The sequence below is a fragment of the Leuciscus leuciscus genome, assembly GCF_965113295.1.
Source record: "Leuciscus leuciscus genome assembly, chromosome: 7".
NCBI lineage: Eukaryota > Metazoa > Chordata > Actinopteri > Cypriniformes > Leuciscidae > Leuciscus > Leuciscus leuciscus.
This window is the reverse complement of record NC_138731.1, coordinates 513,514-530,095: the sequence shown is the minus strand read 5'-3', so window position 1 is coordinate 530,095 and position 16,582 is coordinate 513,514.

Genomic DNA, 16,582 nt, shown 5'->3' with positions numbered 1-16,582 from the left:
TAAATGAGACTCTATAAATCGAGGGGATGGGGGGCCTACAAAACCTCTCAGCCCCGGGGCCTAACATTAGGTTAAGCCGGCTCTGTTATCTCTTGTTGCAGGCACTTGACCACTGGCTTTTTTTTTTTTTGCCAATGTTGTGTAATATGGCACATGCAACAATGTCACAGGCAACAATGTCACCGGCCCTGTCAGGTGTGCAACCCTCAGACTTTTCAGACACTGAAATCTTCCCTTTAGTTAGCCAAAGCTCATTTCATTGTGTGCCCTTGTCCTGGCTAGAGCTGCATTGTAACTGGTTTGGGACAGGGAACATGTCATAATCACCTATGAAAATGTCACGGAGTGACGAAAAGGCAGGGCGGAACCTTTTTTTTTGAGGGGGTGTTTTCCCCGTCGGAGCATTTCCGGTGGGACACCGGGCCGGTTCCGGTTTTGACATGTGATGGTCGATCGCGGGGTAATGAAGGAAGAAACGAGTGTCAGCTGTGAGAGATGAGGGAGGCGATCAGCAATTGGGACATGTGTCTTAATAATGGATATAAAGAGGCATTTTGGGTGTGCAGTTCAGGGGGAGAAGTAGGACACGAAGGACAGAGCGCAGCAATGACGGGTGACTGAGGGCAGAGGTAACGGAGAGAAGCTGCAAGAAGAGAGGAGTGTGATGTGGGACGGACAGCGCCGGAGATTACTGTTCTATTTCAGCACACAAATGAGCCATCTGTCAACTTTCCATTCTGGACCCGAGCAACTGCTTTATTCATATTGAGGTTTGTGGATTGCAGTGCTGATTCATCGTATCACGTGTGAAGAATTGTGTGATTTGCGGTGTGTGCACGAGTGTGGGACGTTGCAGACTACGCGGGTGATGGAACTGTGACGAAGCTGTGCTGGCCAGTGAACATTGCGTTAAAACAAAGAAGCTGCTTCTGAAGAGAATGCTGAAGGAAACGTAAGCCGTGGATCATGTTCATGTCTCTCCCTGTCTGCTGCTGAAGAGAATGCTGCGGCTGGAGAACGCGGAGGCTGAGCCAGCGTTTTAAAGACTGCTTTTATTTAATAAAGAACATTTATTTATTTTTTATTCTGTGTCTGCCTCCTTCGTGTCCTCGGTCAGCTCCTCAGGGGCTCCCGCTGGCGCCCGCCCCGACCTGTGACAAAAAATGCAGTTCTGTTAGGATCAGCATAAGTGTATGTAATACAGTGAGCTTGATATTTAATTGTGGAACTTTCCTTACCACTTTCAAATAATGTTCATACATGTGAATCTCTGAAAATTCTTAAGTCATGCACAGATCCTGGCCATTTTGCTTTCACATTTGTGATATGGAAGATTTTAGTCAACTGCCTTTTTTATTTTTATTTGATATAATATTACAAATCTGGATTATTAAGAATCACAATAGTAACTGGGCTGCACATTTACATTGTGAACCCCCTTTCTGTTCACATAATCCCCTTCATTGAGGCCTTGATGGCAGTCTATGGTCTCCCAATCCTGGTCCTGGGGACCCACAGCTCTGCACAGTTTGCATGTCTCCCTCATTTAACACACCTGATTCAGATCATCATCTCGTTAGGAAAGAGCTCTGAACTGAACTGGGTGTGTCAGATAAAGGAGACATACAAACTGTGCAGAGCTGTGGGTCCCCAGGACCAGGATTGGGAACCACTAGCTATAGTGCTATGGTACCAATCACGTTAGTGAAGCCTGAGTGACATATACTGTAATCGGCATGGTCATGATTGCATGATCTTCATAAATTATGATAGCCAAAAAAAAAAAAAAACTGCTTTAAAAAAAACTGCTTTACAACATTGGGTCTTAAGTGGCTTGGAAATGCCACAAAAAAACTTAAAACTGTTTTTTAAACCTAAAAGCGCCAGGTAAACTCTGAATGACACGACAGACAGCACTTTCCATCAAGTTCTCCGCATCTCCAATAGTGTAAAGGAAAGAGCCACTCGCAAATAATCTTAGGGCAATGCAAACAGTTTGTTCTGTAGTTAAAGCCAGTCGAAAATAAATGTGCGTTTCCAACAAATTAATAATGTAAACGACAATCTCACGAGTCACGAGAAAAAATATATATCTCAGAAAGTGCACTATCTCACTGCCCTGGACTTCCCGTATCAGCTCCGCTTATGAAGCCGGGATCAAAATAATCCTGTTAACATGAAATAAGCTCCCGAGCAGGTTTAAGATTGCGCACCTGTTGCTATGACAGCAAGTCCAGGGGCCTGTACCATGAAGCCGGTTTAGGTGGCTAGCCAGCTATGTTTCAGTTTAGTTTCCGCCAACACCGGGTTTTAGGTACTATGAAAGTAGCTTGGCTTTAATCGGTGTTCGTTGCCATGGTATCTTACGCTGCACGGCTAACCTGCTCCGGGGCAGGTTATGTTCTGGATTCAAGATCTCAGACTGAAGTTTGACCAATCAGCTGAGAGCAAAGAAACATATAGGTGACGTAACTTATTCCCAGTGTTACAATGACTTCACCTTTTCTTCCAAATCCTGTGACATCTCAGCGCAAATTGTTTGACGAGCACTTCGTAGAGAAATAGTTTTTAGCCAGACAAAATCCCCTTGCCTTTCCTGATAGTTACTTGTATGAAAGATACAGATTTTCCGCGGAAGGAATGTCTTATCTTTGCGAACTTCTTGAGCCGCACATAAAGAATTTAACACGTCGAATTCATGCACTTACTGTACCGCAAATGGTATTGCGTTGCGTTTTTTTGTTGCAAGTGGTACATTCCTGCACGGTGGTTGTAGCTTGGCTTTAGCAGAACACACTAACTATACATACCTATGTATAAATGTATAAGATAATGCAATGTAAGTCGCTTTGGATAAAAGCGTATGCCAAATGTATAAATGTAAATGTAGCAGAAGCAGAAGCCGAAGCTATAGGGGAAAACACGGTTTGTCGAACCATTGGTAAGGTGGTCCTCGCTCTGCAGGAGTACATGAATAGTTTCATTAATAGTGTTCCCCGGACATTTATCGACCATGTCCATAAAAGAGGGCTTTTATAAAATTGCCGGTAAGATATATTGTTAGGGTGACATCACATGAACACATTTTATTTTATTTTTTTCAAAAAGCAAATTGCACATACTATACAATATAACACATGTTAAGAATTATTTTAAATCTTTATTATTATTCTGTTAATCTTATGATAGGATTCCCTAGCTTTCTTAGTAGTACAAATACGTTCTATATTTATGTAAAATTATGTATATATGTATGTGTAGCCTATGTGTAATATAGCCTATAGCCTATTTTTATAATATATAAAAAATGTGCATGTATCATTTTTTATGTATTATAAAAATAGGCTATAGGCTATATTACACATATAGGCTACACATACATACATAATTTTACATAAATATAGAACGTATTTGTTTAACTTACACATTAACAATCAGCAATCTTTCTCCAACAGTCTTCTCTTGCTTTGGCAGCAGAGACCGTATTGTTTCGAGCTTGAAATACATATTTAAATTCATCGTAATTCTGAATGATTATCTCTTGCTCCTCCGTGGGAAAATATATCACTCTCGCTCTACTACCCGCTATTGGTTGTTCAGTGTCGACGTCACTCTTTTATGTGCACGCGCGCGTGGAGTAATCATAGCTTAAGGATCAAAGCCTGAGTTGACAGAGAAAGTTGATGAGCTGCATCATGGTACCAATAAAGCCTGATTACATCGGTTTGGTTTTGTCAACTCAAAACTAATCCTGTAACCCCGAGTTTGTTCAGCTACCTTCATGGTACAGGCCCCTGGATGAGCGTCGAAGAACCAAACAATCCAAGATCATGCCAAATCATCAACAATCAAATCCAGCTAACTGAGTTAGCGACGTACGAAGAACGGGCCCCTGATCATTAAGTGTATATGCTGTTGAGATGTTTGCCATTTTTATGGCGTTAGAATGGATAGAATGCTCTAAGTTAAAGGGGTGGTTGATTATGATTTGACTTTTCTAACTTTAGTTAGTGTGTAATGTTGCTGTTTGAGCATAAACAACATCTGCAAAGTTACAACGCTTAAAGTTCAAAGCAAAGGGAGATATTCGCTTTTAAAGAAATTGCTTTTTAAGGACTACAACAAACGGCTGGTAGGGACTATTTTTATTTTTATTTTTTTTATTGCAAACAGAGGATACAAATGACATGTAAATAGCCAAAATAAACATAATATACAATAATAAAAACATTTAAAAAAATATATATATATAAAACAAAATTGCTAGGGGAAGCTTATTTAAAAGAAAAAGAGGACCATACGTTGACACTTTTAACAGCCTTTTGGTTGTTTGAGCCAGAAATCAGATTAATATAATGTTCAACTTCATGGAGAAAAAGTACATAACTAGGTTTTTTAGCGCTGAATTTACATTTATGAATATGACATTTTGCCAAAATAATTAACAGATTTATAATGAAATACAGCCTTTCATTATTTTGACTTTTATAAAAGCAAAAAATAACATCCTTCCACAATAAAGCAAAGTCTTTATAAATATGATCAATTATGAATCTGCTGAGGTTTTGCCAAAATGTTCTGGTGGGTGGGCAATACCAAAAGAGGTGCAAGACAGTTTCTGGGTCTTTACAAAAGGAACAGTTTGTATTGATGTCTCTTTTAAATTTAATCATGTAATGATTAGCCGGGTAATATCTGTTATGGTTTAGAAGGAGAGAACCCAATCGCAGACCATTTGCAGACATCTCTAGGGTTTATTACAGAAAAAAACAGGGAAAACAAAACCCACGAGGGGGCAGAACAAGACAGGATTGACAAACAAGACTAGACTAAGACTGACAGAAAACTGAACAATAAACTAACAGCTAAGACAGGATCAAAACACTTCACAAGACTTCTCAACAGGTTACTCACAAATGAATCTTCACATAAAGATTGGCAATGAACCGGCACAGGACAGCAAACACAAGGGGATTAAATAGGGAGAAACTAATGAGGGAAACAGGTGACGGCGATGAAACAATAATGATAACAAGATGAGATAACAAGGGGGCGGGGTTACATGACGAGACAACGCAAGCACACAGCCAAACAAATGGCCATGTGCTTACACACAAAACATGGGCCTGTCATGATCCTGCCTCAAGACCAGGGAAAATCAGAGACAAGAAGGCAGAATCATGACAATATCTGTGAATTATTCTGAAAGATACTTCTTTCACCTTGTTTACTAGCAAGTATCTGTGAGGAATCATCCAAGCCTTTTTCCAATCAATGTCATTTACAAATCGGTTCCAATAAAATGTAACATTAGGAATAGAAACAATTTCTTTCTGGAATAATGCACGAATGTTCTTATTGTTATGAGGAAGTAGGGAAAAACAGATTCTTCCAACTGGTGAATCAGCCACATCGGGGAGAGAGATAGAGGTAGGTGGCAGTCTGCCAGTATATTTATAAAGCATGATTGTGCCTGATGGAATGGCGTCAAATACAATTGCGAATTCTTTCGGTGTAACTGGAATGTTATACAGTATGTTGATAAAAAATCTCTATAGGAGAAAAGTCGCCCCTCTTCATTAAATAGCTGGTCCACCAGCAGAATCTGATTACGTACCCAATTCTCAAAAAAAAAAGACACTTGGTCTTATATAAAATATCTCTGTTATTCCAAATTAGAGAAATTATGCTTGTAAATAAGAGACCAAGCTAAGAGGACCTGCTTGTGAAAAGTGGACAGTTTTACAGGGAGTTTGTCTACATTGTAGTTACAATTCAAAATAAAGCCCAGACCACCAAAACGAGAGAATATATAATGGGGAATAAAATTCCAAATCGAGACAGGGTTTTTAAGAAAATGCTTAGCCCAATTAATCTTAAAAGTATTATTTAGAGTATAGAAGTCCCAAAAATTGAGCCCACCAGATTCATATTTGTTCATAACAACACTTTTTTTGATATAATGGATACGATTTTTCCAGATGAAGTCAAAAAGCATTCTGTCAATATCTTTACAAATTTTACTGTCTAAGTGTAAAGAAAGGGCTGCATATGTAAGCCGAGATATCCCTTCAGCCTTGGTAAGCAACACTCTGCCTTTTAGAGATAAGTCCCTTTGCAACCACTGGTTCAGTTTGTTCTGAGTTTTATTAATGATTGGAGAGAAATTTAACGGACATCTCATTTTCTGATCTTTAGAGATAATAATACCCAAGTAAGTAACTTCGTTCTTGATCGGAATGTTGCAAATAGTTTGTATATTACAGTCTTTTAAAGGCAACAGCTCACATTTATTAATATTTAGGCATAAACCAGATGCCTCTGAAAACTGGTTAATTACTTGAATGGTGACAGGTATCTGGCTTGCATTTTTTAAAAAGATTGTGGTATCATCAGCAAGCTGACTGATGATGATGATATCCCTACCCGCAATAGAGATTCCTTGTATAGCACTATTACAGACAAGTTGTGAGAATTTGTGTACAAAGTAAAAACAGATAAGGGGAAATCGGGCATCCCTGACGAATACCCCTTTTCAGATTAAATCTAGGTGAAGTTCCATTTTTCAGTTTTATAGAGCTATTGCCATTAACATATAAGGTTTTAATTGCTTTGCGGAAAAATTCCCCAAAACCAAATTTCTCTAAAGATAAAAAAATAAATTGGTGTTCTATTGTATCAAAGGCCTTATAGAAGTCTAAGAAGAGGATGAAGCTATCTTCAGATATTAAGTCAGAGTAGTCAAGAATATCTAATACTAGTCTAATATTATTAGATATATGCCTGTTTCTCATAAAGCCTGATTGTGTCTCATCTATAATTGTGTCAAGAGTTTCTTTAATTCTTCTGGCAAATATTGAAGCCATAATTTTGTAATCATTGTTTAGCAGACAAATGGGTCTCCAGCTGTCAATAAAGAGTGGATCTTTTCTAGGCTTGGGAATCAATGTGACAAGCCCTTGAGTAAGGCTAGGAGGAAGGGAATCATTCTCTATACTCTCTATAAAAACCTGTAGTAAGAATGGAGCCAAGTGCTCTGAGAACGCTTTGTAAAATTCTGCACTTAACCCGTCAGTGCCCGGAGATTTATTGTTTTTAAGTCGAACAATCGAATCAGTGACCTCTGTCAATGAAAGAGGGGTGTCACAATAATCTTTGTCTGCCACATCAATCTTTTTTACATTATTTATTGAGTTAAGAAAATGAGACGTAACTTCTTTATTATATTTTGAGCTGTATCAATTGCTATAGAATTTTGAACAAAAATCTGAAATTAATTTAGCGTCATCAGTAACGACCCCATTAATATTTAAATTATAGATAGAATTGATTTTAGATCGGTATCTTTCAAGATGGAAAAAGTAAGCAGAATTTTGCTCCCCCTCCTCCAGCCATCTTCTCCTAGACCTGCTCCCTCAGCTTTTTGTCGATATAATTCGTCTAATTTGTTTTGGAGTTGTAAAAGAAGTAGTCTATCCTCCTCTGAAACTTCCTCGGGTGGTCTCTGATAAAATGAGGAAATTGTATTTATGACTTCATCTTCTTCTGCTCTTTTAGCTTTGGCAATAGCGGTTCCATACTGTCTCAAGAATTTTCCTGACTCAAACTTAAGCAGTTCCCAGTTAGTGTTGTAAGATTTTTCCTTTTTAGCCTTGTTGTAAAAACGAGTAATTAACATAATAATTTCAGCCTTAACCTTTTCATGTTTTAACAGGGAATTGTTTAATTTCCAGTAGCAGGATCTATGGAATGTATTCAGGGCCGGCCCATGGCATAGGCAGTATAGGCAAATGCTAAGGGCACCGGCGCCGTATACCCTAGGGGGGGCGCCAGAGCCGCGTAAGGAACTTTTTTTTTTGTGATCAAATTTTTCTAATGGCATTGACTTTCTCTTATAAATTCTTACTTTAACATGACCAGGGGGGAGTTGAAGGGATCACACATATACACTTAGTTCACGGTGCAGAACAAAACATGAGGCGCCACAAAGCAGGATGGGAAACCACCTCCTCCACCAATCAGACTTCTTTTACCCGCCATTCGGTTTTCGTTTTTATTGCGTCAAAAAAAGTTAAAATGTCAAAGCGTCCCAAATTATCTGGTGCCCAGGGGAGGAAAAAAAGAAAAGAAGAGGAGGAAAAACGCGACAAAGACAAAGGTAATGTTACAGTAAATATGATGTTAATGATATTATTTATTTTGATGTTACAGAACGATGATCAATAATGCCATTAGTCATTAGCATACATGGTTAGCTAATCTATAAATAACAAGCGCTATCTGCTAACGTTAGTTCTAACCAAAATATTAACAGTCAATGGTTCTAACAGATAAGCCTAGCGCTATTATTATGGAAAATAGTAATATGAGTACCTTCCTCGGACAAATGTGTAAATATTAGATCTAATCAGCAGGTGTATTAATGTTAATTTCATTGACATCATTATCTCACGTTTTCCCAGCTTGTAATAATCAATCAAAATACCATTAATAATCATAATAATAATTCCATAATTGTAACGCCAGCTGTTAACTGTGTTACAGCTCATATTGTCTATAAAGTGTGTTTATCATGTTAAAATTTACACCTGTGTTAAAGTGCACATCATTAATGTTAGAGCATAACTTAGCATTCCCACATGCAATATTATACTGCAGTTTACTGAGTATGAGTAAACTGTATGAGTAAACTTCTTTTGCATTCTGCTAATTAGAATTTCATTGTAATGACAATAAAATTTAAATTATTACTAATATAGGAATTACTAATATAATTTGTATCTGAAAAAATACATTGTATATTATACACTATAGTCTACATCATGTATTTATCTCTAGGTTTCTCATGTATATTATTTCATTTTATTGTATTTTTTAAATCATGTGTTTATTATTAGACTGGTGTCACATACTCCTCTTCTGTCTTCAGATGCGCTGCTGAGGTTTCTCAGTCCCACCCTTGCCAATCCCTCTGTTCCCTCCACCTCAGCAGCACAAACCAGCAGTGATGCAGCAGCATCAAGCGCTCCTCCTGTCGCCTCCACCTCAGCAGCATCAAGCGCTCCTCCTGGACCTGTCGCCTCCACCTCAGCAGCATAAAGCGCTCCTCCTGGACCTGTCGCCTCCACCTCAGCAGCATCAAGCGCTCCTCCTGGACCTGTCGCCTCCACCTCAGCAGCATCAATCGCTCCTCCTGTCGCCTCCACCTCAGCAGCATCAAGCGCTCCTCTTGTCGCCTCCACGTCAGAAGCATCAAGCGCTCCTCCTGTCGCCTCCACGTCAGAAGCATCAAGCGCTCCTCCTGGACCTGTCGCCTCCACCTCAGCAGCATCAAGCGCTCCTCCTGGACCTGTCGCCTCCACCTCAGCAGCATCAAGCGCTCCTCCTGGACCTGTCGCCTCCACCTCAGCTGCATCAAGCGCTCCTCCTGTCGCCTCCACCTCAGCAGCATCAAGCGCTCCTCTTGTCGCCTCCACGTCAGAAGCATCAAGCGCTCCTCCTGTCGCTTCCACGTCAGAAGCATCAAGCGCTCCTCTTGTCGCCTCCACGTCAGAAGCATCAAGCGCTCCTCCTGGACCTGTCGCCTCCACGTCAGAAGCATCAAGCGCTCCTCCTGGACCTGTCGCCTCCACCTCAGCAGCATCAAGCGCTCCTCCTGGACCTGTCGCCTCCACCTCAGCTGCATCAAGCGCTCCTCCTGTCGCCTCCACCTCAGCAGCATCAAGCGCTCCTCTTGTCGCCTCCACGTCAGAAGCATCAAGCGCTCCTCCTGTCGCTTCCACGTCAGAAGCATCAAGCGCTCCTCTTGTCACCTCCACGTCAGAAGCATCAAGCGCTCCTCCTGGACCTGTCGCCTCCACGTCAGAAGCATCAAGCGCTCCTCCTGGACCTGTCGCCTCCACCTCAGCAGCATCAAGCGCTCCTCCTGGACCTGTCGCCTCCACCTCAGCTGCATCAAGCGCTCCTCCTGTCGCCTCCACCTCAGCAGCATCAAGCGCTCCTCTTGTCGCCTCCACGTCAGAAGCATCAAGCGCTCCTCCTGTCGCTTCCACGTCAGAAGCATCAAGCGCTCCTCTTGTCGCCTCCACCTCAGTAGCATCAAAGCGCTCCTCTTGTCGCCTCCACCTCAGCAGCACAACCTAGCAGGTATGCAGCAGCATCAAGCGGACCTTCTGTTGCTCCAATAGACCCAGCTGTCTGGCCATCTCCTCTAACTGATAAGGTACGAACAGAGTTGGTTGACAGAGGTCCATTTCAAATAGAAAACAGCTTCACATTCCCTAAAACAAAAGACGGACGAAGATGTCAGCATGACTATTTTAACAGACTCTTAATCAATGGAGAAAAAGTCAGAAGAAGCTGGCTTATGTACTCTAAAAAAGATGATAGCTTGCACTGCTTCTGCTGCAAACTTTTTTCTAAAAGAGAGTACAAACTTAATAGGGAAGGACTAAAGGACTGGAAAAATGCAAGTCACTTGCTCAAGGTCCATGAGGATAGCCAGGAGCATAATGCTCACATGGCAACATGGAAGGATTTGGAGGTCCGTTTTGCAAAAGGGATCACAATAGATAAACAAGAGATGGCACTTGTTGAGGCTGAGAGAAAAAGGTGGCGTGACGTTCTACATCGATTGGTGGCAATAATTCAGTCCTTAGCTGAAAGAAACATGGCTTTCAGGGGTTCCATAGACACATTACATAAACCAGACAATGGACATTTTCTGAAAGAGGTGGAGCTCATGGCCAAATTTGATCCAGTGATGAAGCAGCATGTCAGTAGGGTGGAAAGTGGAGCTGGCAGTCATGTACATTATCTTGACAAAACAATTCAAAATGAACTGATAGACTCCATCAGTTCTAAAATAATAGAACACATCGTGACAGAGATAAAAATATCAAAATTTTTCTCCATCATTTTAGACTGCACCCCGGATCTGAGTCATAAGGAACAGCTCTCTGTCATAGTCAGGATAGTGTCACAAGAAGACATTCCTCAAGTAAAAGAGCATTTCTTAGGCTTTCTTGTGGCAGAGAAGTCAACAGGAGAACATTTGTCATCTCTAATCCTAAAAAGGCTAGAGGAACTTAACATCCCATTTGAGGACTGCAGAGGCCAGTCCTATGACAACAGCGCCAATATGAAGGGGAAAAATAAAGGTGTTCAGGCAAAGTTGCTTCAGCTGAACTCAAGAGCTTTTTATGTCCCATGTGGTGCGCACACTTTAAATCTGGTAGTAGCTGATGCTGCAAAAAGCTCACCAGATGCCCTTGGCTACTTTGGGCATTTGACAAAGCTATTCAAGCTCTTCTCAGCCTCCACCCAAAGGTGGGATGTCCTCTTGAAATATGCAAAAATCACTCTGAAATCATGGGCTGAGACCAGATGGGAAAGCAGGGTGAAAAGCATTGAGGCAGTAAGGTATCAGGCTGGGCAAATCCGAGAGGCTCTTCTGGAGGTGAGGGAAAAAACTGCAGACCCTGTGGTGAGAGTTGAAGCCCAGTCTTTGGCTGAGGAGATTGGATCCTATCGCTTTTGCATTTGTATAGCCATATGGTATGACATTCTCTGCAAGATCCAGCATGTCAGTAAACTGATGCAGTCACCCTCCAGGCAGCTTGATGTGGCTGTCAACTTGCTGAAGAAAACAAGAGATTCCCTCACCAGTTACAGAAACACTGGATTTTCTGATGCACAGACAATTGCGAAGGAGATGTGTGAAGAGATGAACGTGGAGGCTGAACTCAAACAAAAGCGCTTGAGAACCACAAAAACACGCTATGAGTCTCCAGATGAGCCCATACAAGATGCACTGCGAAAAATGGAAACCACATTTTTTTATGTGGTCGTGGATTCTGCCATCTCTTCACTTGATGAGAGATTTCAGAATCTTGGAGAGGTGAATAACACGTTTGGCGTGCTCCTTGATTTCCCCAACTTAGCAGAAGAGGACCTGCTACAGAAGTGTCAAACCCTAAGTACTGCTCTGACCCATGACAGCCAGCCGGACATTGATGGCATTGAACTTGCAAGGGAAATGCAGAATTTCCCACCATTGCCATCAAAGAATATGACAAACATGGAACTTTTGACCTTCCTGCATGTGAAGAAGCTGGCAGAAATGTACCCCAACATGTGGGTTGCTTTGAGAATCTCTGCCAATTTTCCTGTTACAGTGGCTGCTGCTGAAAGAAGCTTCCCAAAGCTCAAACTGATTAAAACTTACCTGAGATCTACTATGATGCAAGAACGTCTCAGTGGACTTGCCATCATAAGCATCAACCATGTGGTCTCTAATCAGTTGTCATATGATGATGTTGTAGATGACTTTGCCTCAAGAAAATCCAGGAAAGTCAAGCTGTAGCAAGTCATGTGAGATTAAGGAGGTGGTGGTGTAGTTTCTGAAGTAATTTAAGGCACCAATAGAGCTCTTTTTAAGATCATCTTTTCATTTTTTTTATTCAAATCCTTGTAGTATTTCTGTGCCTACTTAAAGATACAAATAGATAAGATATATAAGATAGATAGATAAGATAAGATAGATAAGATAAGATACTAATGTCTTATTTTGCACAGTGCCGTATTTCTATTGTATTTAAGTTAATGTCACTTGTTTACACCTTTCATTTCGGGAGTATTAAAATTTAATACTTTATGTAAGCTATCTATATTGTATTTCATATGTTGAGTTCATTTTTTTAATTTGTTTCTTTAATTATTATTATTATAATTAGTATTTTGAATGTGCAATTGTTTTAGTTAAAAAAAAAGAATGTCTAAAACAAAGCTATTAAGTTTATTGTGAGTATATGTACACTAACAGTGCAAGTACTGTACTGCGATGCAAGGGGGCACCACTTAAAATCTTGCCTAGGGCACCAAATTGGTTAGGGCCGGGCCTGAATGTATTAGATGCACTAAATTGAATGTTTATATGAATTGCTCTATGGTCAGTAAGGGGTGTGGCAAGGATATTTACTAACTTTCTCTTTATCAATGTTACTGGATAATAGCCAAAAATCAATGCGAGACTGACTGGATCCTGACCTGTTGCTCCAAGTAAAGGATCTATCATCAGGAAATTTTTCTCTCCATATATCTACAATGTTAAATCTACTCATAAGTCTTTTAAGGTTTGTGCTGATGGAGGAGGGCCGCCCAGGGGGCAACCTGTCAATAGCATTATATAGGGCAATATTAAAGTCTCCACCAATTAAAAGAATAGAGTTTGGGTATCTGGTAAGCCAAAATGTAATTCTTTCCTCTATTGAGTCAAGTAATTTATCATTCTCAAGTTTGCTATTGTAACCGTAAATATTAATAATTATGTTAAAAATGTTGTCAACTCTGATTACAAGACAAACGTAGTGTCCTAGGGAGTCACAGTCTGAGTGTAAGATATCACCTGAGAAAGTATTTTTAAGTGAGGTTACTCCAGCAGATCTCTCTGAGCCCTGAGAGAACCAAATATCGTTACCCCATTGAGATTTCCAAAAATTGACATCAGCAGAAGTGGAATGACTTTCTTGAAAAAAACAAAAATCTGTACGAAGTTGTTTGGCAAATAAAAATAAGGCTTTTCTTTTACAAATCTGTCTTAGACCCCTAGCATTTAAAGAAACAATAGATAAAGACAAAGTTATTAACGAACACGAACAAGGAATAAACTAGAAAGAGATCAATAACCAATTGGTTAGAAGGGTAATACCGGATAAGGGGACCAAGTGCTGCTTCATATAAGAAAGAAAAAAAATCGGTAAAGAAGAAAAGATATAGTTCCAACCAACTAAAAAGCACAGCATCGATATCAGTTATAATCAGCTGCCTCGTTTGTTAAACGGATAAAAAAACACAGAACATAAAGAAATGGCAGCGAATTTGTAATTTAAAGTGCCTTTGTAAAGTCCTAGTAACAGTCCAACAAAAATTATAATATTACAATATCAACTCTGAATGTAGTGCATATCAAACCAGTGGGTGTCCTTGTGTTAACAAGCAGCAGGCGAATCTGTTTCTTAGGTGGGCAGGAAGACTTCTGATCCGTTGACAAATCCGCGACCGCCAATGAAGAAGGCTGGTTTGCCCTCCTCTCGAGCTTTTTTTATCACTGGCCAAAGTTTGCTCCTCCGTTCTCTGTCTTCTTTAGAGAGATCCTCCGCAAATTTCCATCCGTTGTCGCGCAGGTACGGTGACGTCTTCGCAGCTTTCCATACGGCGTCTCTGCAGACACGTGCAATGAACTGGATGATGATGCCTCTGGGTCTGTAGTCATTCTGCCGCTTAGTGCCGAGCCGATGTACAGTGTCGATAGCGTCGGCCAGCCTGTTCTTTTCCTCCGGCAGAACAGCCTGACAGATCTCAATGGCCTTCTTTCGTATGTTTTCCTTTTCTGATTCAACAACTCCGTAAAGTCTAAGGTTCCATCTCCTGGAGTATCTCTCTAACTCCGAGACCCTTAGCTGACATGAGTCTACTCGTTTTTCCTCTTTTGCCATTTTCACCTCGAGTGTACACACTTTGCTTTTTACATCCTTGATCTCTGCACACACAAAGTCAATTGTCTTTTTAAGACCTTCAATTTTAAGCGCATTGGCACTGACCATGCTCTCAATGTTGTCTGACCGCGTGTTTATCAGAGCTGAGAGGCTAGCTATGATGTCGTTGGTATTGGTTTGTTCAGACACGACTGTGGACATCATTTTCTTCTTCGGTGCTGGCGACTTACTGGGAGTGATAGGAATCAGTGGAAATTCTTCCATAAAGTCTTCCGCATTGGTGAGAGGTAGGGAAGTAGAGGTATAATCGTGACAACTGTCAACTAAAGCATTGCCAGCCTTAGAAGTAACGATGCTAGTATCTGGATTTAGCTTCTGTCCGGTGCTCTCTTGGCCTCTTTTCCTTTCGCGTTGGTTTGGCATTGCTCAATGGCTCGTCTTACGAGTGCTGTAGTATTTCTAAAAACAAAATTTAGTGCTTGGAGAGATAATAAATCTAGTTTTACCGTTTCCAAAACTTTCTTCGCAGAGCTCGGTAGAAAGCGTCTACTCACTCGGCCATCTTGGCACGCCCCCCGGCTGGTAGGGACTACACAAGCTTCCTCCCGGGTTAGTGACATCACTAACCCTAGAATTTACATAAATCCCACCCCCTGAACACGATTTATAGATTATCAAGACAGAATATGCTAATCATGTTGTCACTTCTTGAGTCTCTCCCTCATTGTCTGAATCCGGTTTGAACATAAAAGGCTAAACGTTTTTGAAATTTTCAGTGCATGTCTGTGTGAGTGCAAGCTGCAAGCTCCGCCCTCTGTGCTGGGAGCAGCAGCTCATTTGCATTTAAAGGAACAGACACAAAACGGTGCGTTTTTGCTCACCCTCAAAAAGTGACAATTTTAACATGCTATATAAAAATATCTGTGGGGTATTTTGAGCTAAAACTTCACATACACACTCTGGGGACACCAACGACTTATTTTACATCTTGTGAAAAGGGCATTATACCACCCCTTTAAATAAAACTGTAATTTGCAGCGACTCTGTCTCTGTATTGCAGAGTCTCAAGACCGGCATGGTTAAAGGACAAATCCAGTGAAAAATGAACCTAGGGGTAATTAACACATGGTTACCGAGTCGATCGTTCCCTGGGGTGCGTTTTCATGCTAATCGAATGTAAAGAGTTTTATTTATAAAAACAGATTAGCTCATAACACTAGTATATGGGGCACAGAGTAAGTAAAAACAAATCGCAAGTTAATACCACTAACAAGGCTCAAAATAGCCTCACACTAACACGGTATCATGATGAGGGTCCATACATGCAAACCGAAGCATTGAGAACTTTGTAAGTGTACAGACAGTTTAATAAGAAGATACTTTATAAAGACAGTACATTACGCGTTTACAGAGAGGATCCATCTTGGAAAACAGTCTCGACTAGTCGAGCAACGAACGCCGCGCTAAGTGAGCTGGTCGATAGGAATTACGCATAGTGAAATCTAACGTAGCAGGGCGTTCGTGACTCGATTTGTCGAGACTGTTTTCCAAAATGGATCCTGCATGTAAACGCGTAATGTACTGTTTTTATAAAGTATCTTCTTATTAAACTGTCTGTACACTTACAAAGTTCTCAATGCTTCGGTTTGCATGTATGGACCCTCATTATGCTACCGTGTTAGTGTGAGGCTATTTTGAGCCTTGTTAGTGGTATTAACTTGCGATTTGTTTTTACTTACTCTGTGCCCCATATACTAGTGTTATGAGCTAATCTGTTTTTATAAATAAAACTCTTTACATTCGATTAGCATGAAAACGCACCCCAGGGAACGATCGACTCGGTAACCATGTGTTAATTACCCCTAGGTTCATTTTTCACTGGATTTGTCCTTTAAGAATCATCAGGAGGTTGTTTATGATATTACGGCTATCTATTCAAACATTTAAAAGAAAGGTGATGAAGTTATATTGATGTGGGTCCCAGCACATGTGGGTATTATAGGAAATGAAAAGGTAGACAAAATAGCTAAGGAAGCACTGAAACAAGAGAATATAGAAGCAGTCAGCAGCCTTTCAAAATCAGAAGG